Genomic DNA, 23,199 nt, shown 5'->3' on the forward strand with positions numbered 1-23,199 from the left:
CCGGGGTTGCAGTAGTGGCTGCTCGCCTCACTGCTGCCTCTGTGCCGGTTCTTCTGATCGATGTGGGGTCTGGTCTTGGAGTTGTTCTTGTTGTTGAGCATTTTTGGTGCTGTTGTAGTGACGTTGTCTGTAACGTGCTGTGGAACTTTGGTCTGCACGTGTGCGTGTTTGGCTCGGAGCTGCTCTGCCCGGAGCTGCAGAGTCAGGGGTGGGCGGACTGAGCTCTAGGCATCCGTGGTTAATTTGTTCATATATACTAAATTGTGTATGCAGAGGTTGTTGCCATCATCTGGAATGGAGTTGCCATGGGTAGGAGGGCGGGCAGTCTCTTCACTGGTGTTTTACCGTTCACAGCCAAGAGCATTGGTGACTAATGTTTTCTGTAGCGTGCTGTTTTTTCACTGAGCATGTTAACAATTTCTTTTTTCTTTTTAGGCGACCACATTGTTAATATGACTGAAAACAGTATCTCCAACTGCACAAAGTGAAGACCTGTCTGAGGTCCGTGGAAAGGATCCGCTGAGAATCACGAAGACCCCAGACTCAGCTATCGCTGTTGGACCGAATCGTTGCTTTACCATGCGGGCGACGGAACCCGACGCACCGATGCGACGTTCGCAGAGTTCACGTTGTTGTCGGCCGGGGCTGGCTTTCTACCAAAGCTGCCCTGTCCAAGTGCCTAGCAACAATGTGATCGTTTGTAACATGTGCCGTGCAATAACGTGATATGCTGCGTGTACTGTCCACGCGCTCTGCACGCGCATGCCCGGCGCTTGCTCGTTCATTGTTACCACCTCATGGGGCTCCTTTGGTTTCTTTTGTCTCTGGCTTCACCTCTCAGCCCGACCGAGTTCATACCTGTGCAATTGTAATGCCGAAGGGCAATGCAAGATAGAAGGGTTTTTTCTGCCGTGGGTAAGCATCCGCCCCGCTTTTCAGCGTCAAGCAAAGGAGCGCGGTTTGTTGCTTCCTTTTAAACGCGGCTGTTGGAAGCCGCGCGGGCAAAGGGTGGGGTGGTCCCGGCAGGGCGGCGAGAAGGCGAGTGAGGATGCAGAGCGGGCCAATCGGATCGCTCGGGAGGGCTGGAGGGGCGGAGCGCTGCTAGACCGGGAGAGTGGCAGTTGATGTGCGTAGGCAGCCAATCAGGTTGCCGGAGGGGCGGGCGTCTTCAATTTAGGCTGTTCAGGTAAGAAAGTTTGTCCTTCCTACAAGGGACCAGTCATTGGTAGGACAGAGAGAGGCTTTTAAGTGCACCATCAGAATTGGAGCGAAATTCCACTTGACGTTGCTGCTGTCGGTCTTGGCTTTCACTGGTTTCCCCACGGCTCCCTAGTGTTCGGGAGCTCAGAGTGGGCATTTTTTTTCCCCAAGGAGAGGCTCTGCTTAAAACGAGTCAAAGAAGTGCAAGTCCGTTTGTGTAACCCAAGCCTAGTCAGGTTGTGTTTTACGGGCGGTAGCTGAACCTCTTTGTGGTCAACAGCGTGGCAGTCCAAAGCAAGGGCGGGCAGGCGGGCGAGCGGCCCAGGTAAGGGAGGGGGAGGCGGGCCCGTCCGCGGGCAGGCTGTGCTTCCGGGCAGCGTCCGAGCGGGTGCCTTTGTTTTTGCAGGTGCCGCAGACGAGCTCGGAGGAGCGAAGCCGCACGCCGACCAGCAGCAGCCGAGAAGGTGAGGCGGCGGTGGGAGTTGAGGAGCCCAGTGTCGCGTGGTGACTCGGTTCAGCGTTTCCTTCTTGTTTTGCAGGCTCCTTTTTGGCCCTTTGCACTTGGAGGAGCGTTTGCGGTGAGCCGGGGTAGGGGCGAGGAGGAGCGTGGGGCAGGGGACTCGTTCCAAGCGCTACGGTTCTTTTGTTTCTCGCTGTCTTAGGCGTCACGAGCGATGCGGGTTTCTGACTGCGCCCGAGGCACCACACGCTGAGCGGAACGCCGTGGAACTTAGCAGGAGGTGGGTGCCGCGGAAGGGGTCGGCGTTCACCCCGCCATACTGTGTGCTGGCACGGCTCGGTGAGCGTGTGTTTTCTCGTGTTACTGTAGATGTTGAAGAGGAAGCCGGCGATGCGGGGAGATGCCCGTTAGCGCACGTGGTGTTATGCTCTGTCGAAGATGGATTCGGTCCCTGGGCCGTCTGAAAGCTAAGTGGAGACACGAGGGCTGGGAAGGGGCTGGGAATCGCAGGGAGGGTGTTCAAGTTCCCATAGGGGAAAGAGCCATCCAGGAACAGTCCCCTTTGGGCGGTGAAAAGACCCTGGGGACTTTGCAGAGCGATGGCAGGGTGTGCCGGGCAGGGCAGCTCCAGCCTGTGTCTGTTGTCGTGTAGTTCGGGAAGCCTGCCTTGCGCCTGTCAGACGATGCTGGGGTCTCGTCGTGCTCGAGGGGCACGACAGGCATCTCGGGTGCCATCCCGGGATCTGGAATGCCGGTGCCGATTGGCGCAGCGCCAATTGGGTGCTGGTTTTCTTGTATCAGCAGCCGAAAGCGTGGACGGTTCTTGTGCCGTGGATGTCGCTGGTCAGTTGTGTTTATGGCGTAGTTCTGGGCTGCATCGGCAGCTCCGCTCTCTACCCATCCAGTCTCAGGGACTGGCACTTCTTCCCAGCATCTTGAAGTTTTTCAGTCTTGCAGCAGCTTCTTGTGCTTGCGCTGTCCCTGCGTGTTTGCGCCAGTGCCATTCATAAGGGGCCCTGACGTTGGGCTCCTTTTTATTCCGGGGTTGCAGTAGAGGCTGCTCGCCTCACTGCTGCCTCTGTGCCGGTTCTTCTGATCGATGTGGGGTCTGGTCTTGGAGTTGTTCTTGTTGTTGAGCATTTTTGGTGCTGTTGTAGTGACGTTGTCTGTAACGTGCTGTGGAACTTTGGTCTGCACGTGTGCGTGTTTGGCTCGGAGCTGCTCTGCCCGGAGCTGCAGAGTCAGGGGTGGGCGGACTGAGCTCTAGGCATCCGTGGTTAATTTGTTCATATATACTAAATTGTGTATGCAGAGGTTGTTGCCATCATCTGGAATGGAGTTGCCATGGGTAGGAGGGCGGGCAGTCTCTTCACTGGTGTTTTACCGTTCACAGCCAAGAGCATTGGTGACTAATGTTTTCTGTAGCGTGCTGTTTTTTCACTGAGCATGTTAACAATTTCTTTTTTCTTTTTAGGCGACCACATTGTTAATATGACTGAAAACAGTATCTCCAACTGCACAAAGTGAAGACCTGTCTGAGGTCCGTGGAAAGGATCCGCTGAGAATCACGAAGACCCCAGACTCAGCTATCGCTGTTGGACCGAATCGTTGCTTTACCATGCGGGCGACGGAACCCGACGCACCGATGCGACGTTCGCAGAGTTCACGTTGTTGTCGGCCGGGGCTGGCTTTCTACCAAAGCTGCCCTGTCCAAGTGCCTAGCAACAATGTGATCGTTTGTAACATGTGCCGTGCAATAACGTGATATGCTGCGTGTACTGTCCACGCGCTCTGCACGCGCGTGCCCGGCGCTTGCTCGTTCATTGTTACCACCTCATGGGGCTCCTTTGGTTTCTTTTGTCTCTGGCTTCACCTCTCAGCCCGGCCGAGTTCATACCTGTGCAATTGTAATGCCGAAGGGCAATGCAAGATAGAAGGGTTTTTTCTGCCGTGGGTAAGCATCCGCCCCGCTTTTCAGCGTCAAGCAAAGGAGCGCGGTTTGTTGCTTCCTTTTAAACGCGGCTGTTGGAAGCCGCGCGGGCAAAGGGTGGGGTGGTCCCGGCAGGGCGGCGAGAAGGCGAGTGAGGATGCAGAGCGGGCCAATCGGATCGCTCGGGAGGGCTGGAGGGGCGGAGCGCTGCTAGACCGGGAGAGTGGCAGTTGATGTGCGTAGGCAGCCAATCAGGTTGCCGGAGGGGCGGGCGTCTTCAATTTAGGCTGTTCAGGTAAGAAAGTTTGTCCTTCCTACAAGGGACCAGTCATTGGTAGGACAGAGAGAGGCTTTTAAGTGCACCATCAGAATTGGAGCGAAATTCCACTTGACGTTGCTGCTGTCGGTCTTGGCTTTCACTGGTTTCCCCACGGCTCCCTAGTGTTCGGGAGCTCAGAGTGGGCATTTTTTTTCCCCAAGGAGAGGCTCTGCTTAAAACGAGTCAAAGAAGTGCAAGTCCGTTTGTGTAACCCAAGCCTAGTCAGGTTGTGTTTTACGGGCGGTAGCTGACCCTCTTTGTGGTCAACAGCGTGGCAGTCCAAAGCAAGGGCGGGCAGGCGGGCGAGCGGCCCAGGTAAGGGAGGGGGAGGCGGGCCCGTCCGCGGGCAGGCTGTGCTTCCGGGCAGCGTCCGAGCGGGTGCCTTTGTTTTTGCAGGTGCCGCAGACGAGCTCGGAGGAGCGAAGCCGCACGCCGACCAGCAGCAGCCGAGAAGGTGAGGCGGCGGTGGGAGTTGAGGAGCCCAGTGTCGCGTGGTGACTCGGTTCAGCGTTTCCTTCTTGTTTTGCAGGCTCCTTTTTGGCCCTTTGCACTTGGAGGAGCGTTTGCGGTGAGCCGGGGTAGGGGCGAGGAGGAGCGTGGGGCAGGGGACTCGTTCCAAGCGCTACGGTTCTTTTGTTTCTCGCTGTCTTAGGCGTCACGAGCGATGCGGGTTTCTGACTGCGCCCGAGGCACCACACGCTGAGCGGAACGCCGTGGAACTTAGCAGGAGGTGGGTGCCGCGGAAGGGGTCGGCGTTCACCCCGCCATACTGTGTGCTGGCACGGCTCGGTGAGCGTGTGTTTTCTCGTGTTACTGTAGATGTTGAAGAGGAAGCCGGCGATGCGGGGAGATGCCCGTTAGCGCACGTGGTGTTATGCTCTGTCGAAGATGGATTCGGTCTCTGGGCCGTCTGAAAGCTAAGTGGAGACACGAGGGCTGGGAAGGGGCTGGGAATCGCAGGGAGGGTGTTCAAGTTCCCATAGGGGAAAGAGCCATCCAGGAACAGTCCCCTTTGGGCGGTGAAAAGACCCTGGGGACTTTGCAGAGCGATGGCAGGGTGTGCCGGGCAGGGCAGCTCCAGCCTGTGTCTGTTGTCGTGTAGTTCGGGAAGCCTGCCTTGCGCCTGTCAGACGATGCTGGGGTCTCGTCGTGCTCGAGGGGCACGACAGGCATCTCGGGTGCCATCCCGGGATCTGGAATGCCGGTGCCGATTGGCGCAGCGCCAATTGGGTGCTGGTTTTCTTGTATCAGCAGCCGAAAGCGTGGACGGTTCTTGTGCCGTGGATGTCGCTGGTCAGTTGTGTTTATGGCGTAGTTCTGGGCTGCATCGGCAGCTCTGCTCTCTACCCATCCAGTCTCAGGGACTGGCACTTCTTCCCAGCATCTTGAAGTTTTTGAGTCTTGCAGCAGCTTCTTGTGCTTGCGCTGTCCCTGCGTGTTTGCGCCAGTGCCATTCATAAGGGGCCCTGACGTTGGGCTCCTTTTTATTCCGGGGTTGCAGTAGAGGCTGCTCGCCTCACTGCTGCCTCTGTGCCGGTTCTTCTGATCGATGTGGGGTCTGGTCTTGGAGTTGTTCTTGTTGTTGAGCATTTTTGGTGCTGTTGTAGTGACGTTGTCTGTAACGTGCTGTGGAACTTTGGTCTGCACGTGTGCGTGTTTGGCTCGGAGCTGCTCTGCCCGGAGCTGCAGAGTCAGGGGTGGGCGGACTGAGCTCTAGGCATCCGTGGTTAATTTGTTCATATATACTAAATTGTGTATGCAGAGGTTGTTGCCATCATCTGGAATGGAGTTGCCATGGGTAGGAGGGCGGGCAGTCTCTTCACTGGTGTTTTACCGTTCACAGCCAAGAGCATTGGTGACTAATGTTTTCTGTAGCGTGCTGTTTTTTCACTGAGCATGTTAACAATTTCTTTTTTCTTTTTAGGCGACCACATTGTTAATATGACTGAAAACAGTATCTCCAACTGCACAAAGTGAAGACCTGTCTGAGGTCCGTGGAAAGGATCCGCTGAGAATCACGAAGACCCCAGACTCAGCTATCGCTGTTGGACCGAATCGTTGCTTTACCATGCGAGCGACGGAACCCGACGCACCGATGCGACGTTCGCAGAGTTCACGTTGTTGTCGGCCGGGGCTGGCTTTCTACCAAAGCTGCCCTGTCCAAGTGCCTAGCAACAATGTGATCGTTTGTAACATGTGCCGTGCAATAACGTGATATGCTGCGTGTACTGTCCACGCGCTCTGCACGCGCGTGCCCGGCGCTTGCTCGTTCATTGTTACCACCTCATGGGGCTCCTTTGGTTTCTTTTGTCTCTGGCTTCACCTCTCAGCCCGGCCGAGTTCATACCTGTGCAATTGTAATGCCGAAGGGCAATGCAAGATAGAAGGGTTTTTTCTGCCGTGGGTAAGCATCCGCCCCGCTTTTCAGCGTCAAGCAAAGGAGCGCGGTTTGTTGCTTCCTTTTAAACGCGGCTGTTGGAAGCCGCGCGGGCAAAGGGTGGGGTGGTCCCGGCAGGGCGGCGAGAAGGCGAGTGAGGATGCAGAGCGGGCCAATCGGATCGCTCGGGAGGGCTGGAGGGGCGGAGCGCTGCTAGACCGGGAGAGTGGCAGTTGATGTGCGTAGGCAGCCAATCAGGTTGCCGGAGGGGCGGGCGTCTTCAATTTAGGCTGTTCAGGTAAGAAAGTTTGTCCTTCCTACAAGGGACCAGTCATTGGTAGGACAGAGAGAGGCTTTTAAGTGCACCATCAGAATTGGAGCGAAATTCCACTTGACGTTGCTGCTGTCGGTCTTGGCTTTCACTGGTTTCCCCACGGCTCCCTAGTGTTCGGGAGCTCAGAGTGGGCATTTTTTTTCCCCAAGGAGAGGCTCTGCTTAAAACGAGTCAAAGAAGTGCAAGTCCGTTTGTGTAACCCAAGCCTAGTCAGGTTGTGTTTTACGGGCGGTAGCTGACCCTCTTTGTGGTCAACAGCGTGGCAGTCCAAAGCAAGGGCGGGCAGGCGGGCGAGCGGCCCAGGTAAGGGAGGGGGAGGCGGGCCCGTCCGCGGGCAGGCTGTGCTTCCGGGCAGCGTCCGAGCGGGTGCCTTTGTTTTTGCAGGTGCCGCAGACGAGCTCGGAGGAGCGAAGCCGCACGCCGACCAGCAGCAGCCGAGAAGGTGAGGCGGCGGTGGGAGTTGAGGAGCCCAGTGTCGCGTGGTGACTCGGTTCAGCGTTTCCTTCTTGTTTTGCAGGCTCCTTTTTGGCCCTTTGCACTTGGAGGAGCGTTTGCGGTGAGCCGGGGTAGGGGCGAGGAGGAGCGTGGGGCAGGGGACTCGTTCCAAGCGCTACGGTTCTTTTGTTTCTCGCTGTCTTAGGCGTCACGAGCGATGCGGGTTTCTGACTGCGCCCGAGGCACCACACGCTGAGCGGAACGCCGTGGAACTTAGCAGGAGGTGGGTGCCGCGGAAGGGGTCGGCGTTCACCCCGCCATACTGTGTGCTGGCACGGCTCGGTGAGCGTGTGTTTTCTCGTGTTACTGTAGATGTTGAAGAGGAAGCCGGCGATGCGGGGAGATGCCCGTTAGCGCACGTGGTGTTATGCTCTGTCGAAGATGGATTCGGTCCCTGGGCCGTCTGAAAGCTAAGTGGAGACACGAGGGCTGGGAAGGGGCTGGGAATCGCAGGGAGGGTGTTCAAGTTCCCATAGGGGAAAGAGCCATCCAGGAACAGTCCCCTTTGGGCGGTGAAAAGACCCTGGGGACTTTGCAGAGCGATGGCAGGGTGTGCCGGGCAGGGCAGCTCCAGCCTGTGTCTGTTGTCGTGTAGTTCGGGAAGCCTGCCTTGCGCCTGTCAGACGATGCTGGGGTCTCGTCGTGCTCGAGGGGCACGACAGGCATCTCGGGTGCCATCCCGGGATCTGGAATGCCGGTGCCGATTGGCGCAGCGCCAATTGGGTGCTGGTTTTCTTGTATCAGCAGCCGAAAGCGTGGACGGTTCTTGTGCCGTGGATGTCGCTGGTCAGTTGTGTTTATGGCGTAGTTCTGGGCTGCATCGGCAGCTCTGCTCTCTACCCATCCAGTCTCAGGGACTGGCACTTCTTCCCAGCATCTTGAAGTTTTTCAGTCTTGCAGCAGCTTCTTGTGCTTGCGCTGTCCCTGCGTGTTTGCGCCAGTGCCATTCATAAGGGGCCGTGACGTTGGGCTCCTTTTTATTCCGGGGTTGCAGTAGAGGCTGCTCGCCTCACTGCTGCCTCTGTGCCGGTTCTTCTGATCGATGTGGGGTCTGGTCTTGGAGTTGTTCTTGTTGTTGAGCATTTTTGGTGCTGTTGTAGTGACGTTGTCTGTAACGTGCTGTGGAACTTTGGTCTGCACGTGTGCGTGTTTGGCTCGGAGCTGCTCTGCCCGGAGCTGCAGAGTCAGGGGTGGGCGGACTGAGCTCTAGGCATCCGTGGTTAATTTGTTCATATATACTAAATTGTGTATGCAGAGGTTGTTGCCATCATCTGGAATGGAGTTGCCATGGGTAGGAGGGCGGGCAGTCTCTTCACTGGTGTTTTACCGTTCACAGCCAAGAGCATTGGTGACTAATGTTTTCTGTAGCGTGCTGTTTTTTCACTGAGCATGTTAACAATTTCTTTTTTCTTTTTAGGCGACCACATTGTTAATATGACTGAAAACAGTATCTCCAACTGCACAAAGTGAAGACCTGTCTGAGGTCCGTGGAAAGGATCCGCTGAGAATCACGAAGACCCCAGACTCAGCTATCGCTGTTGGACCGAATCGTTGCTTTACCATGCGGGCGACGGAACCCGACGCACCGATGCGACGTTCGCAGAGTTCACGTTGTTGTCGGCCGGGGCTGGCTTTCTACCAAAGCTGCCCTGTCCAAGTGCCTAGCAACAATGTGATCGTTTGTAACATGTGCCGTGCAATAACGTGATATGCTGCGTGTACTGTCCACGCGCTCTGCACGCGCGTGCCCGGCGCTTGCTCGTTCATTGTTACCACCTCATGGGGCTCGTTTGTATTTTTTTGTCTCTGGCTTCATCTGTCAGTCTGGCTGGTGACAGCTCCATCCATCTGGGAGGGGGGGACTCCGCCGGTACATCTCCCTGTCTTTTATATTTTTATATTTTAAGATTTGTAGAACATCAAAGTAATAGAAGATTTTGGGTATTTGGAGTTGGATGTTCTTCATGCTTAAAAAGAGCCTTCAAAACAGGTCTGTTCTTGGTAATTGTAACTGTATAAATCTTAATGTTCTTACCCTGTATTTTACACTGTTTTTGTGGCGTATTGTTAATATTATATTAAATAAAATTTCCTACTGCAGTTACAATTAAACTCTTCATAACTGTGACCATCGCTAATATTGAAAAATTCATTGCAGCTCTGTTTTATTAAGTGTTATTGTCAACATTGGCTACATCCTTTGCTAAAAGTAATAACACTTGTAAGGTTAAGGGTTGTCATTGTTGCAATTGGATTTTTCTTCGTTAGGTCACCAATGTCTGTCCTACCTTACTGGGATCCATTTTTATGGTTACTTTTAGAAACACAAGGATATCCCCTTACCCAGGTTATTAATGACATAGGACCTTCCTATCTTTGTGTTGTCAGTTTAAACACACTAACCTTAGGTACATTTTCAGAAAAATCTTTGACATTTTTTAAATGGTGCATAACAACAGGTTCCATTTCAGTGTTACTTTTAGGATTAAGCCAGTTCAGTACATACAATGCGTTCATAAAAGCTTCTTCTGGACTCATATCAATTCCCTCTTGTTTTATCAAAACAGACAAAACATTTTTCAGGGTGCGGTGTGCACGTTCCATAATTGCTTGGCTAGTAGAATTATAAGGGAATTTGACCAGGTGTTGTACCTTGCACAAGATGAGGAAGGTTGCAAGTGTGTCAGAACGGTAGGCGGGACTCTTATCTGTTTTGATCTGTGTAGGAACACTCTTGAGAGCAAGAGATTGTAATAAATGATGCTCTACTACTTTTGCGTTTGCTGAGGACTGATGCAGCAGTCCTGAACAGGTGTGTATGTACACACGAATGTACTTTTGTTGGCCAAATGGTGCAAATCCAGTCATATTAGTTTGATATAACTGATCCGGTCGCAAGCCCCGAGGATTTACCGCCTTTTGTCGCAACGACATTACGTCGGCTCAATCAGGACAAGCTGTCGTAACGGATCCAGCTCGTTCCTCGGTCAGCGTGAAGCACGTTCGGAGCGACGCCGAGGATCGATGGAAGTATTCGTGAGCGTGTCTGGCTCGTTCATAAGGAGATACATTTGTCATCGCTACAAATTTGTGTATAATGTTTCCGTCAACTAGAGCACCTGGTAGGTTAGAGTGGCTTTTTATATGCATTATAATTACTGGTGCTGTCCTATAATCTCACACGTTTCACAAATCTAATAACGCTTCAAACAATAAGGCATTGGAAACTTGCTGCAGATGCGCTCTACATATTATTTGTACAACTGCCACAATATAAAGAGAATGTGCTACACAATTAATTTGGCAATTATGCCATTTTTGTAATGCCGTTAAGTGTACTGTGGGCAGTTTCTTTTCAGATGTCTCGTCTGTCCGTAAGTAAAACACGCTAGGCCGCAGAACAACGTCTTTGGTTTTCATCGCAGGCTAAAGCGCTGCCGCCGAGGCCTCAGTGTGGGCTCGGGCATGTATTTTTCGTTTTTCTACCTCCCGTCGCACCATCGTTACTCGTGTCCAAGCTCCCACGGTCTGCGTTGCAGAAGCACTTTTTCCCTAGCCGGCTAATTTCCGTCGGAATCGGGCGTTCGCATTCATCGCGGCCGGATATTTCCATACAGCAGGTTTTGCCTCTGGAGTCAGTTTAGGAGAAGCATGTATAGCTTCTTTTTAATGGTCCACAAACTTCATGTATGGTTCCTCAGGACCCTGCTTTATTGTAGAATACAGTAGCACAGGGTTACATATATTTGGCGTTTCTTGCACTGCTGCCAGAGCCAGCCCCCGCCGCAAAATCCTCAGACGAAGCTCTGCCGGAGCAGCACCATCCGCGTATCTTCCTCGACCTAGCAGTTGCTCAACGGTAGGTAATCGTAAGGGATGACCCGCTGGTAAATTAACATTTTCTAATCCTGCCAGTTCCACCTTCCCCTGCCACTTGCCCAAGAACAACAAATACCCCATTGGGGGACCGAATAACTTCATCAATGCATTTAAGATTTGTTGGAGTCCGTACTTGCCTCGTACAAAAATTAATGCATTTGCTGCATCATATATTTATTGTCCTTACCCTATTGCATTTCTGCAATTTGCAATTTATCAACGTTTTTCCAATCAAAGGGCGACAACCGCCTTTGTCCTCTGTTATCTATGTGCAGCGGCATCGCTATAATACCATCAGCTAACATAGACCCTTCAACGGTCGCATCTACGATTACCCGTTGCCAGCATTGCACTGCCTTATAAGAGCGATATCGAGGAGTATCTCAGCCATAACGCACAGGGGCAGCACCCAAATTATCGTTACTATCACCGATATACATTTCCATGACGTTTCTCCGCGGATCAGTAAGTCGACGTGTATTTGTAAACCCATCCGCCCATCCAGTGTCTAGCCTTTTTTTGTCTACCGTTCTCAAATATTCATCTGCTTCTTTTACAGAAGCAGAGACCACATCCCATCCTTTGTACATTGTATAGCCCATTTTTGTAATCCCTCTTCTTTAATTCAGAGCTCCTCAGGAGAGAGGTCCAGTTCCGCCTCCTGCCATTCTCATTTTCCACGTTTTTACATTCCCTGTTACTTGCGTCTCACCCGTCCTTAATCGCATATGATACGTTTTCATACGCTATTAAATGCAAAGTTTTGCCGTTGTCGCCATCAACGGTTTCTTAGCTTTTAGAACTTCTCGCATATGTCTCTCTCGCCGTCTCAGTAAGTCATTCAGTCCACGCACACGTCCAGGGGAGAAACAGGGTAGTTTCTTGAGGCCTGGCGGATCAGCGGAAGAATACAGCCGACTCCATGGGCGTGATAAGTAGACTTCCACTTTATTGCGCAGCTACCGCGATATTTAAACAATCCCGTAATTAACTACTTGAATATTCTATATACTTGTACTCTATTTGTTCTTTCTCTAAATGTTGACCCCTCTCCTAGTTCCTGGCTTTGTTGAAACTGTTCCTCATACCGTACATTCTTTTATCTCAGTCAAGGACACTATGTCCTTGCCGCATCTGTCACGTACACACTTTAGCTAAGTAGCTATGCTAAGGCCTTAGAGGCCTAGTCATGCTACGCTAAAACGGACTCTCCATTAATAACTCTGTCGAGTCCTGCCACTTCCCAACATCTCCCCCTTTTTCTTTTAATATTATCAATGCTTTACTAGAGAGGCTTTTTTCAATAAATTGCATACAAATACGCTGCAAACAAGAAAATAAGCAGAATATAAGAACTACAATCGCTATTAGAAAAACAAGTCCTACAATTAAAGGCCTTATAAATAGCGGTGACATTTACAATTTCTGTGGCTGGACTCAGAGATACTAATAGGTCTAATTCTTGCGGCGAGCTTACACTACTATTTAAAGCGAGTAACATACATTCTAGTTTGCAAGAAGCATTAACAAAAGGCAGACTACAACTACTATTCCTAAGTTGACCAGTACAATTTTGTATACAGTTGCTATAGGCAGTCTCATTAAACCATCCTGCTAATTTGCTGGTTAACTCATCGCTATCTATGGGTACAGCAATGAAGCATGTTCGAAACGGGTCCATCGCTGAGGCAAGACTAAGGCAAAAGTCCATGTTACCCGTTCTATTTGCTCACGTTACCCATACATTATCGTTCTTCAAGATTGGAGGGCTAGCTATGAGGAGTCCGCAGGTGCAGAGGATGACGCAGAGGCGATATATGGCCGAGTCCATTTCGCAGGAATCCATTTTGATCCTTGGTCTGTAATGACACAAGCATAACCCTTTCCCCAAGTTATTAATTGGAAAGGACCCTCTCATTCACCAGTAACTCCATTGCGCATTTTGACCTGACATTGATTTTCTCTAAGGTCTGTCAAGTGTCCTTTTAAGCTTGTTCCATGACGAATCATAGGTGGCATGTCGAACCGTTGCGGAAGGCGTAAAAAGTTCAAGACATATAATGCTTTGCTTAGTCTGTCATGTGGAGTAGTACAGTCAGTTCCCCCTTTTTGTTTGTCAAGCTGATGCTTGAGAGTTCGATTCATCCTTTCTACCAAGGCCTGACCAGTAGGAGAATTTGATATCCCTGTCATTAGTGATCCCACAAATGGTCCGGACCCAATTCAGATCACCCACTAGTTTCACAAAATGCACATTTTGAGTCAACAGAATCTCATGATTTAACAGACTGTGAACTTATCGTATCATATAACAAAGACCTATCAAAATTGCAACATGATTAAACAGATACCCACAAAGAAAACAGGTTAATAAGGAAAGCATCTTGCAGACTTTAACAAGTTTTCTGACCTGTGTGTTATCAGTTAAGTCTCTATCAGCTTGTTGAAGTTCAAATCGCCCCGCCTGTAAAACTGTCTGAAAAGATTTAATGATTTCTTGTCGGAGTGCTTTCCTATGTTTTAAAACACCTCCCAATACCGATTTTTTAGGAACACAACTGAAAAAAATCATTCCTGACCCCATCTTGCAAGTAAAAACCTTGGGGGGGGGGGGGGGAAGCGGGGGGGGGGAGCAAAGGGCTGCTTGCAGCCTGAGTGGGAAGAGCAGGCAGAAGGTTTTATGGCGCACTTAAAAACAACTAGTGAAACAATTAACTCACATTCTTGACAAGCTGCTTGATTTTCAGAGAGACGGTACACAGGAACACATAATATGTACTGTAAAACTCGCAAATAACATGCTGATAGCAAACATTAGCATTCTCTCCTGCTAATTTCAACACCAGTGCTTCCTTAACTTCTAAGTTTTCAACCTGCTTATTGATGGTCTCTTGAAGGTGGTCAATAAATTGCATGTAATTCTCATTGGGACCCTGATTAATAGTTGCAAATGATTTGGCTGCTTTGTTGGTTTCAGGCACCTCTCTCATAGCTTGATATTGCTGACTGTTGGATTCACTCGCTAATAGCTGATCTGATCTTTCACACAGTTCTTTTGCCTAGTTTTTATCCGGCGACTCCTTCTGTTCTCTTGTAGGAGTTAGAAGGGTAGAAGGCGGTAAAGGCGGACACGAATCAGTAAAAGAATTGATATTACACTTATTTACGACTTTAGTATTCTCAACTTTCACCAGTCCTTTTGACAAATTATCTGACTCCAGTTCTTTGGACTTCTTGGTCTCTCCAGGGTCGTGTGATGGTACAGGAGGCCATCCACTCGGTAATTTTCCTCCCTCCGCCCCAGACTGTTGTATCATCGGGGGTGCCGAAGGCACAACAGGGCATGGAGCAGGAAGGGTATCGAAAACACGAACTGGATAAGCTTCACAGTTATTTTTAGAGTTCTTATCAGGCTGTAGAGCTGCAAAAATTCCAGTAACCGCAGCCCGCTCAGCCTTAAATTCTTTTAAGGTGGAAATTATAAGCTTCCATGTAGTCGCTAATGATTTAGCTTCTTTATCTCCGTCGCTAACCTTATCCCATAATTTCTGCCCTATATCGTCCCAAAGTTCAATTTTAAAAGCTTTCTCAGCTTCTGTCGGGTAGCCGTTAGTTCTACAACAAACCAACAGTCTACGTATGTTACTTTCTTCATATTTAAGTCCTCTCATAGAGAGAATATGCAGGAGGATCTTAACTATAGCTTCTTCCTCTGAGGATATATTCTGCCCCATAACTTCACTCTTCCCTCCTCCTGCTCCCAGCCGCTCACCTTTCCCGGGGCCTTCTTCAACAAAATTTATCCGCGGAACGTCCGTACGTCTCCATTCTTCTACATCAAACAGCAAATCGGGGTCCTTAAAAAACCCTTTGAGCCTGCCTGTTGCTACTAGGCCAGCTCGATGCTTTAGGCAAGTAGGCTCTACTCCCTGCTTTTCCAAAAAGCGCTGTAATAAGTCCAGGGCTACTTCCGAATCCATAATAAAAGTAATTTATTACCTGCCTACGTGGCGATATCCTGCAGCTCTTAAGCGTGCCTGTAGCCCTGCAGAGACGACAAGCGGAGGACGCCTTGCTTAAGTTCCTCGCTGTCAGGCTCCTGAGTTGACTTAGGACACTCAACACATCCGTCGCTCTTGCCCGCCGGTAGCTGCTCCCAGCATCTCTGCCCTGGCTGTCCGTCGGGTCCCTGTTCGGGCGCCAAATGCAGGGGAGAAACAGGGTAGTTTCTTGAGGCCCGGCGGATCAGCGGAAGAATACAGCCGACTCCATGGGAGTGATAAGTAGACTTCAACTTTATCGTGCAGCTACCGCGATATTTAAACAATCCCGTAATTAACTACTAGAATATTCTATATACTTGTACTCTATTTGTTCTTTCTCTAAATGTTGACCCCTCCCCTAGTTCCTGGCTTTGTTGAAACTGTTCCTCATACCGTACATTCTTTTATCTCAGTCAAGGACACTATGTCCTTGCCGCATCTGTCACGTACACACTTTAGCTAAGTAGCTATGCTAAGGCCTTAGAGGCCTAGTCATGCTACGCTAAAACGGACTCTCCATTAACAACTCTGTCGAGTCCTGCCACTTCCCAACACACACGAGTCTCCTCTCGGAAGTAAGGGCGATTCCGCGGCGCTCCACCCCGGCGCTCCATCGGGCGCTCCGGCAAAGCCACGTCAGACGGATTAAGTCGTCCCGGCTCGTCGAAACTCGCAGGTCAATGCCATTCGTTGTCGGAGGCAGGGAACGGCTTAAACGGTTCAGAGCGCACGATTTGCTATGCGCTCCAGAACTCCAAATCTGATACGGGACATACCAGCGGTATCAATTTTTCGGAGTTCTCTGAGGGGGGGCAGTTCACGGCGGACGGCTCCGAGGCGACGGCGCACAGCTCCGGCTCCTCCGAGACTTCCCGCATCAGTCACCCGACCTCCCGCCAGGGCCCCGTGAGGTCGTGAGCCTCCCGGTTCCACATCGTGACCGCTTCCCACAGTTCAGTCCCTATTTCCTCCCACGTATCGGGAGAAAAAAATCCATTCGTCGATCAAACACACCCCTTCCGCTGAGCGAACAGTAAAAGACGCCCCACCGCGTCCGTTTCCAAACATCTTCCCGTTCGCGCAGCCAGGCGCACAATAGTTTTCACCGTTACTCCTTCTTCCGCGGACGCCGCGTTTTTCACGCCGCCCGATTCCCCGTAGATCTTTTACTTTGCACGCTAGGCCACGGTAGTGAAGAATTTGAGAGAATGTGTCATATAAACTCGTCTGATTGTTCGCAATCTATTCATAGCAGTTTCGACAAAATTACATCAGCATGTTAATGAGATTGTTATAGTAGAATTAGGCTTTGACAAATGGTTTCAAAGCTTGGAAATTGCTGGATATTTGTTTGATCTTATTCATTACAATTACATATGATGCAGTTAAGCCTTACTTATGTCGGTAATCCTACGTTGTACGCTGCAGCGTATTTGAAAGACGAATTAGCGTGTCGTAAACAAGGCTAGGCCGGTTCAAAAATAAAAAGGGGGAATCGAGGGAGAGTCGAGGGACTTTCTTGAAGTTATCGTGCCGACGGGTTTCTATGAGACGGAGATTCGTTACCGAACTAGCAAGGCACAAAGGAACTTGACGGCCATCTCGGAAAGCCGAAAACACCACGTAAATCAACAGACCCACGAGCAGCGAGACTCGGGCGCGCCGACAGCTCGCGAACACAAACAGCGTCCCATCGGCTACCGCACGCTCGGAGCGTGGACGTGTGATCGAGAAATAACCGCATATACAAGGAGGCTTGTTTCTGTAATAAATGGCTTTGCCCGAATTCATATTGGATTGTGTGGAGTCCATGATTTTTCCCCCTCACACCCCCCCCCCCCCCTTCCATTAAAGCGATGGATTTTCCCACCGTCACAGCTCTCTGGGGGACAGGCCCGGGCGTCGTCCGGGGACACAGCCCCATCCCTGGTGTCGAAAGCGGGGTTCAGGAGGGGTATGAACAGAGTGTATAGGGGCTGGGGGAGACCATAAGGATGCCATGGGGCCTCCTGTCCTTGGGAGCCAATGATACAGCGGGGGATACAGTGTGCGGCCAGAAGGACAGGGAGGGGACCACTCTTCGGGAATCACAAAGGAGTCTCGATCTGAGCGGGAGCATCACCCGAAGACCCCTCCAAACAGTTCGGGGGTTCCCCGGCTCCTTTCCCAGTACCCAGGAGACTCCAGGACGCCCGTAAGGAGCCCCCACGCTCCTAGGCTGGCGTCAAACCACCACCCGTCCCCCTTTTTGCGTACTCCTAAACGGGAGAAAGCGGGTTCTCCTCCACCCTCCGAGGGTCGTATCAGTTCCCGGGATCGCGGGCGAGCGGGGACGCTCTCGGACCCAGGGGGAACGCAGACGGAGCCCCCAGTTCAGAGTCCGCGAACTTCGCTCAGAAACCACGCCCCCCGCCCCCGACAGAAACCAACAGAGTTCAACCGAAACAGAGACAGCCCAATAAAGCGTGAGAGAGCCCAACGAAGTCCGATAGAGCTCGTAAAGCTCAGCAAACCACGAGTAAGATCGACAAAAATCTGACAGAACCTGAGAAAGCTCAATAAAGAGCAACAGACGTTGACAGGGTCCGACAGAGCCCCATAGAGCATAACAAAGATCGATAAGGCCAGACAAAGAGTGACAAACAGGAACAGAGCCTGACAAGGGCTAGCACAGCCTGAGGGAGCTCAATGGTGACTGACAGAGACTCAATGGGTTTGACAGGGCCTGACCCAGTCTGACAGAGGCCTGTAGAGAACTTGTGAGCCTTGCCTCTGACATCCGATCCTTGACCTCTGATCGCTGATCTTTAACCTTTGATTCTTGACATTTGACCCTTCACCCGACCCAGGACCTCCGATATTCGTCTCGACATTTGTGTTTTGGTCCCGACCTTTGACCTGTGTTCTTTCACACTCACCCTGGACTTCCGACCTTTGCATTCCGATATGTGACCCATGACCTCTGAATTTCTACCACCGCCTTTTGATGCCTGACAGTCGACCTGTGACCTTTGAGCCCTCACACTTGACCCCTCGACCCTGACCCTCCACCGCATCACCTCTGACAGTTGACCTTTGATCATTGGCCTTTGACACCGACCACAGCATCTTGACCCCCATTTGAGCTTTTATCCCAATATTTGACCTCTGCGTCCCGACCCTTGACCTTAGACCTCCCAGTTATGACCCGTGACCCTTGCCATTTGACTTCATGACCTTTGACATATTTATCTTCCACTTCTGACCCCACCCTTGTTCTCTGTCATTTGACCCTTCACTCTGATCTTTGAGTTCTGACCTTTACTGTCTGACCCTCGACATTTGACCTCGACCATTCACCTTTGACCTCGGATCTCCGACAGTAGACCTTTGTCCCCCGTATTTTGAGTCTGACCCTGTGACCCTCAAAGTCTCACCTTTGAGCCACGACCCTCCACTTTTGATCCTTGACATAAGAGCGTTGACCTCGGACCCTTGGCCGCTGACCTCTGATATTTGATACTGAGCTCTGCCCCTTTTTGTAGGAAATTTGAATTCACAATTTTGTTAGTAATATAAATATTGTATCTCAATTTCAATCTAATTCCTAGAAAATCTAAGTTAACATACGTACTCAGTCGCATCGCAGGTGCAATAGCAGTAACAACGTGCAGGTGCTGTCATTTCCAGTCAGATTCCAGCTAATTCGATAAGGGTGGTGGGCGGCACCCGGGGTGATCGACCCCTCCCCTTTCCCCAGGGATTGTGGGAAGGGCGTGGGTGGGGCTCAGGGTATTTGAGCTCCAGTCCCCAGGCAGGGAGCTCATTCAGGTCCAGGGACTCTTCAGTGCGGGTTCTCTGCCACTCCTTCAGCCGTCGGCAGCTTTTGAGCCGTTTTATCTACGTGAGCAGAAGTGTTTGGAGAAGCGGGGGTGTTTGTTTGAGGTAAGAGCTTCAGGAGAAGTAAAGGTTCGGTAGCAGCTGTGGTACAAAGTATGTTTGTCACTATGTTTCATTTGTTGATTTAATTCTAGGTGCTTTGTAAATTTGCAGAATTCCTGATCGTAATTAAAATGAAGTGTTAGTTATTGTATTTCATTTTCTCTCTGCTCCCTGGAAAATGTAACTTGAAATCCATACTCAGTCCCATCGCAGGTGCAATAGCAGTAATCACGTGCAGGTGCTGTCATTTCCAGTCAGATTTCAGCTAATTTGATAAGGGTGGTGGGCGGAGCCCGGGGCGATCGACCCCTCCCCTTTTCCCAGGGATCATGGGAAGGGGGTGGGCGGGGTTCAGGGTATTTGAGCTCCAGTCCCCAGGCAGGGAGCTTATTCAGGTCCAGGGACTCTTCAGTGCAGGTTCTCTGCCACTCCTTCAGCAGTCGACAGCTTTTGAGCCGTTTAATCTACGTGAGCAGAAGTCTTTGGAGAAGCGGGGGTGTTTGTTTGAGGTAAGAGCTTCAGGAGTAGAAAAGGTTCAGTAGCATCTGTGGTACAAAGTATGTTTGTCATTGTTTCATTTGTTGATTTAATTCTAGGTGCTTTGCAAATTTGCAGAATTCCTGATCGTAATTAAAATGAAGTGTTAGGTATTGTATTTCATTTTCTGTCTGCTCCCTGGAAAATGTAACTTGAAATCCATACTCAGTCCCATCGCAGGTGCAATAGCAGTAATAACGTGCAGGTGCTGTCATTTCCAGTCAGATTTCAGCTGATTTGATAAGGGTGGTGGGCAGAGCCCGGGGCGATCGACCCCTCCCCTTTTTTCCCAGGGATCCTGGGAAGGGTGTGGGCGGGGCTCAGGGTATTTGAGCTCCAGTCCCCAGGCAGGGAGCTCATTCAGGTCCAGGGACTCTTTGGTGCAGGTTCTCTGCCAGTCTTTCATCAGTTGGCAGCTTTTGAGCCGTTTTATCTACGTGAGCAGAAGTCTTTGGAGAAGCAGGTGTGTTCGTTTGAGGTAAGAGCTTCAGGAGTAGAGAAGGTTCTGTAGCAGCTGTGGTACAAAGTATGTTTGTCATTATGTTTCGTTTGTTGATTTAATTCCAGGTGCTTTGCAATTTTGCAGAATTCCTGATCGTAATTAAAATGAAGTGTTAGTTATTGTATTTCATTTTCTCTCTGCTCCCTAGAAAATAAAACTTGAAATCCATCCTCAGTCCTATTGCAGGTGCAATAGCAGTAATAACATGCAGGTGCTGTCATTTCCAGTGAGATTCCAGCTAATTTGATAAGGGTGGTGGGTGGAGCGTGGGCTATCGACCCCTCCCCTTTCCTTGGGGGTCGTGGGAAGGGGGTGGGCGGGGCTCAGGGTATTTGAGCTTCAGTCACCAGGCAGGGAGCTCATTCAGGTCCAGGGCGGTTTCAGTGCAGGTTCTCTGCCACTCTTTCAGCAGTCGGCAGCTTTTGAGCCGTTTAATCTATGTGAGCAGAAGTCTTTGGACAAGCGGAGGTGTCTGTTTGAGGTAAGAGCTTCAGGAGTAGTGGTACAAAGATGTGACGTGTGTCTCTATTAAAGTTTGATCCTTTATCTGTTTAATAGGTGCGAAGTAAAGAGGAACGCTGGGTATCCGCACCACAGGTCCTCGGGCAAGGCGAGCAACGAGCGCCAGGTCGAAGCAAACGCCGGTTTCAGGTCTCGTGCTGCCGGTGCAGGTATGACCGTCCTTTGTGTTTTACAGGCGGTAGATCCACCTCTTTGTCGTCTACAGCATGGTAGTCCAAAGCAAGGGCGACCAGGCGGGCAAGCGGCCTAGGTAAAGGAGAGTGAGATGGTATCGTCTACGGGCAGAGTGGTTTTGGGCAGCATCCAAGCAAGTGCCTTTGCTTTTGGAGGTGGCTCAGTGGAGCTCGGAGGGACGAAGGCGCAGGCCGGCCAGCAGCTAAGGTCAGGTGGCGGTTGGTGTTGAGGAGCCCAGTATGGTGTGGTGACTCGGTTCAGAGTTTGTTTCTTGTTTTGCAGCGTCTTTTTGGGCCCTTTGGACTTCGAGGAGCGTTTGCCGTGAGCCACGGTGGGGGCTTGAAAGAGCGTGGGGCTGGGGACTAGTGCAAAGCGTTACAGTTTTCTGTTTATCGCTGTATTAGGTGCAACGGGACACGAGGGTTTGCGACTACAACCGTGGCAATAGACGCCAAGCGGATCGCCCCGGAACTTCTGTGGAGGTGGGTGTCGCGGAAGGGGTCGACTTTTACCGTACAATACTTAGTGCTGCGGTGGCTTAGCGAGCGTGTGTTTTCTCGTGTTATTGTAGATGTTGAAGAGGAACTGGGCAACGCTCCCAGATGTCCATTAGCACATGTGGCGTTTTCTGTGTCGAAGATGGATTCCGTCCTTTGGTCCCGAGAAAGATAAGTGGAGGCACGAGGGCTGGGACAGGATCGGGAATGACAGGGCGGGGGTCAAGTCGTGATAAGGGAAAGGGCTGTGGAGGCTCAGTCCGCTTTGGGTGGTACAGGGTCCAGGGACCTTTACAGTGCTATGCCAGGGTGTGCCGGGCAGGGCAGCTCCAGTGTCTGTCTGTATTGTCATGTAGTTTGGGAAACCTGCCTTCCGCCTCTTAGAAGATTGTGGGGTCTCATTGTGCTCCAGAGGTCCAACAGGCATCTCTGGTGCCATCTTGAGATCTGGAATGCCAGTGCTAATTGGCAGAGTGCGAATCGGGTGCTGGATTCTTGTATCAGCCGCAGAAAGCGTGGATGGTTCTTGCATTTTGGGTGTTTCTGGTCAGTTGTGATTTATGGTGTCATTCTGGGCTGTATCAGCAGCTCTGCTCTCTACCCGTCCAGTCTCAGGGACTGGCACTTCAAGATGCTGGGAAGAAGTTCTTAGGTCGTGCCGCCGTCTCTGTGCGAACGCGCCAGTGCCGCCGTCTCTGTGCGAACGCGCCAGTGCCGCCGTCTCTGTGCGAACGCGCCAGTGCCGCCGTCTCGTAAGAGGCCATGATGTTTGGCTCCTTTTTTTTTCCCTGGGGTTGCTGAAGAGGCTCCTTGCCTCGTTACTGCCTTCCTACAGGTGACTTTGATGCCATCTGTGGTTTTGGCATTGCTGTTGTTTTGGGGCATTTTTGGTCACGTTGCACTTGTGTTGTCCATCGTGTTTTGTGGCGTGTTTGTCTGCGCACGTCCCCATTTGGCCTGGAGCTGCTCTGCCCGCACGTGTGGAGTCTGGGGTGGGGGCATTGAGCTCTAGGAGTCCATGGTTTATCTCTGGACCTATTAAATTGTGTAGGCAAAGGTTGTGCAGTCATCTGGGATGATGTAGATGTGGGCATGGGGGGTACAGTCCCTTTCCCAGTGTTTTAGAGATTCAATTAGAACTTGTTGTGGGATTCCTGAATAGAAAGCAGACCTGTGGAATGGTCAAGCTGTCGATGAGCTCCTGGGTCACTAGTTGAATAACTTGATTTCAGATGCAGAGGGACAAATTGGCACGAAAGGGCGATAGAAGAGGCGAGCAGAGCGTCGTAAGCCGGTGGGTCGGTGCGTGGTGCCGGCGGGACGATTTGCCCTGCGTGTGTATGTAACTTTGGTCGTTTGTCGATTTTATAGGTGTGAAGTAAAGAGGGAAAGCTGGGTATCCGCACCGCAGCTCCTCGGGCAAGGCGAGCAAGGAGCGCCGGCCGAAACATCGGCTGGCTTCGGGTCCGGCGTTGCCCGTGCAGGTACGAGCGTCCTTTGCGTTTTACGGGCGCTAGCTGAACCTCTTTGTGGTCAACAGCGTGGCAGTCCAAAGAAAGGGCGCCCAGGCGGGCGAGCGGCTTAGGTAAAGAGCGGCAGATGGGATGGTCTACAGGCAGGCTGTTTTTGGCCAGCGTCCAAGCAGCTGCCTTTGTTTTCGCAGGTGCCGCCGACAAGCTCCGATGGGCGAAGGTGCAGACCAGCCAGCAGCCAAGATCAGGTGGCCGTTGGTGTTGCGGAGCCCAGTGTCGCGTGGTGACTCGGTTCAGCATTTTTTTGTTTTGCAGGCTTCTTTTTGGCCCTTTGGACTTGGAGGAGCATTTTTGGTGAGCCACGGTGGGGGCTTGAAAGAGCGTGGGGCTGGGGACTAGTCCAAAGAGTTACAGTTCTTCTGTTTCTCGCTGTGTTAGGTGCAACGAGCGATGAGGCTTTGTGACTGCACCCGTGGTACTGCATGCGGAGTTAAACGCTCCGGAACCTATGTGGAGGTGGGTGTTGCGGAAGGGGTC

At 51.4% G+C, this 23,199-nt stretch overlaps 1 long non-coding RNA gene across 1 annotated transcript; it reads right to left on the reverse strand.

Annotated features, from left to right (window-relative positions):
- Nucleotides 1-12,081: 12,081 nt before the first annotated feature.
- LOC139827881 (uncharacterized) lies at nucleotides 12,082-15,272 on the reverse strand. The gene is made up of 3 exons (XR_011739005.1): nucleotides 14,994-15,272; nucleotides 13,405-13,458; nucleotides 12,082-12,853 (listed from the first exon to the last, which is right to left on the reverse strand). It is a non-coding gene; the product is annotated as an uncharacterized lncRNA (long non-coding RNA).
- Between the last annotated feature and the right edge of the window lie 7,927 nt (nucleotides 15,273-23,199).

This window comes from Patagioenas fasciata, chromosome 4 (genome assembly GCF_037038585.1).
Source record: "Patagioenas fasciata isolate bPatFas1 chromosome 4, bPatFas1.hap1, whole genome shotgun sequence".
Taxonomy (NCBI): Eukaryota; Metazoa; Chordata; class Aves; order Columbiformes; family Columbidae; genus Patagioenas; species Patagioenas fasciata.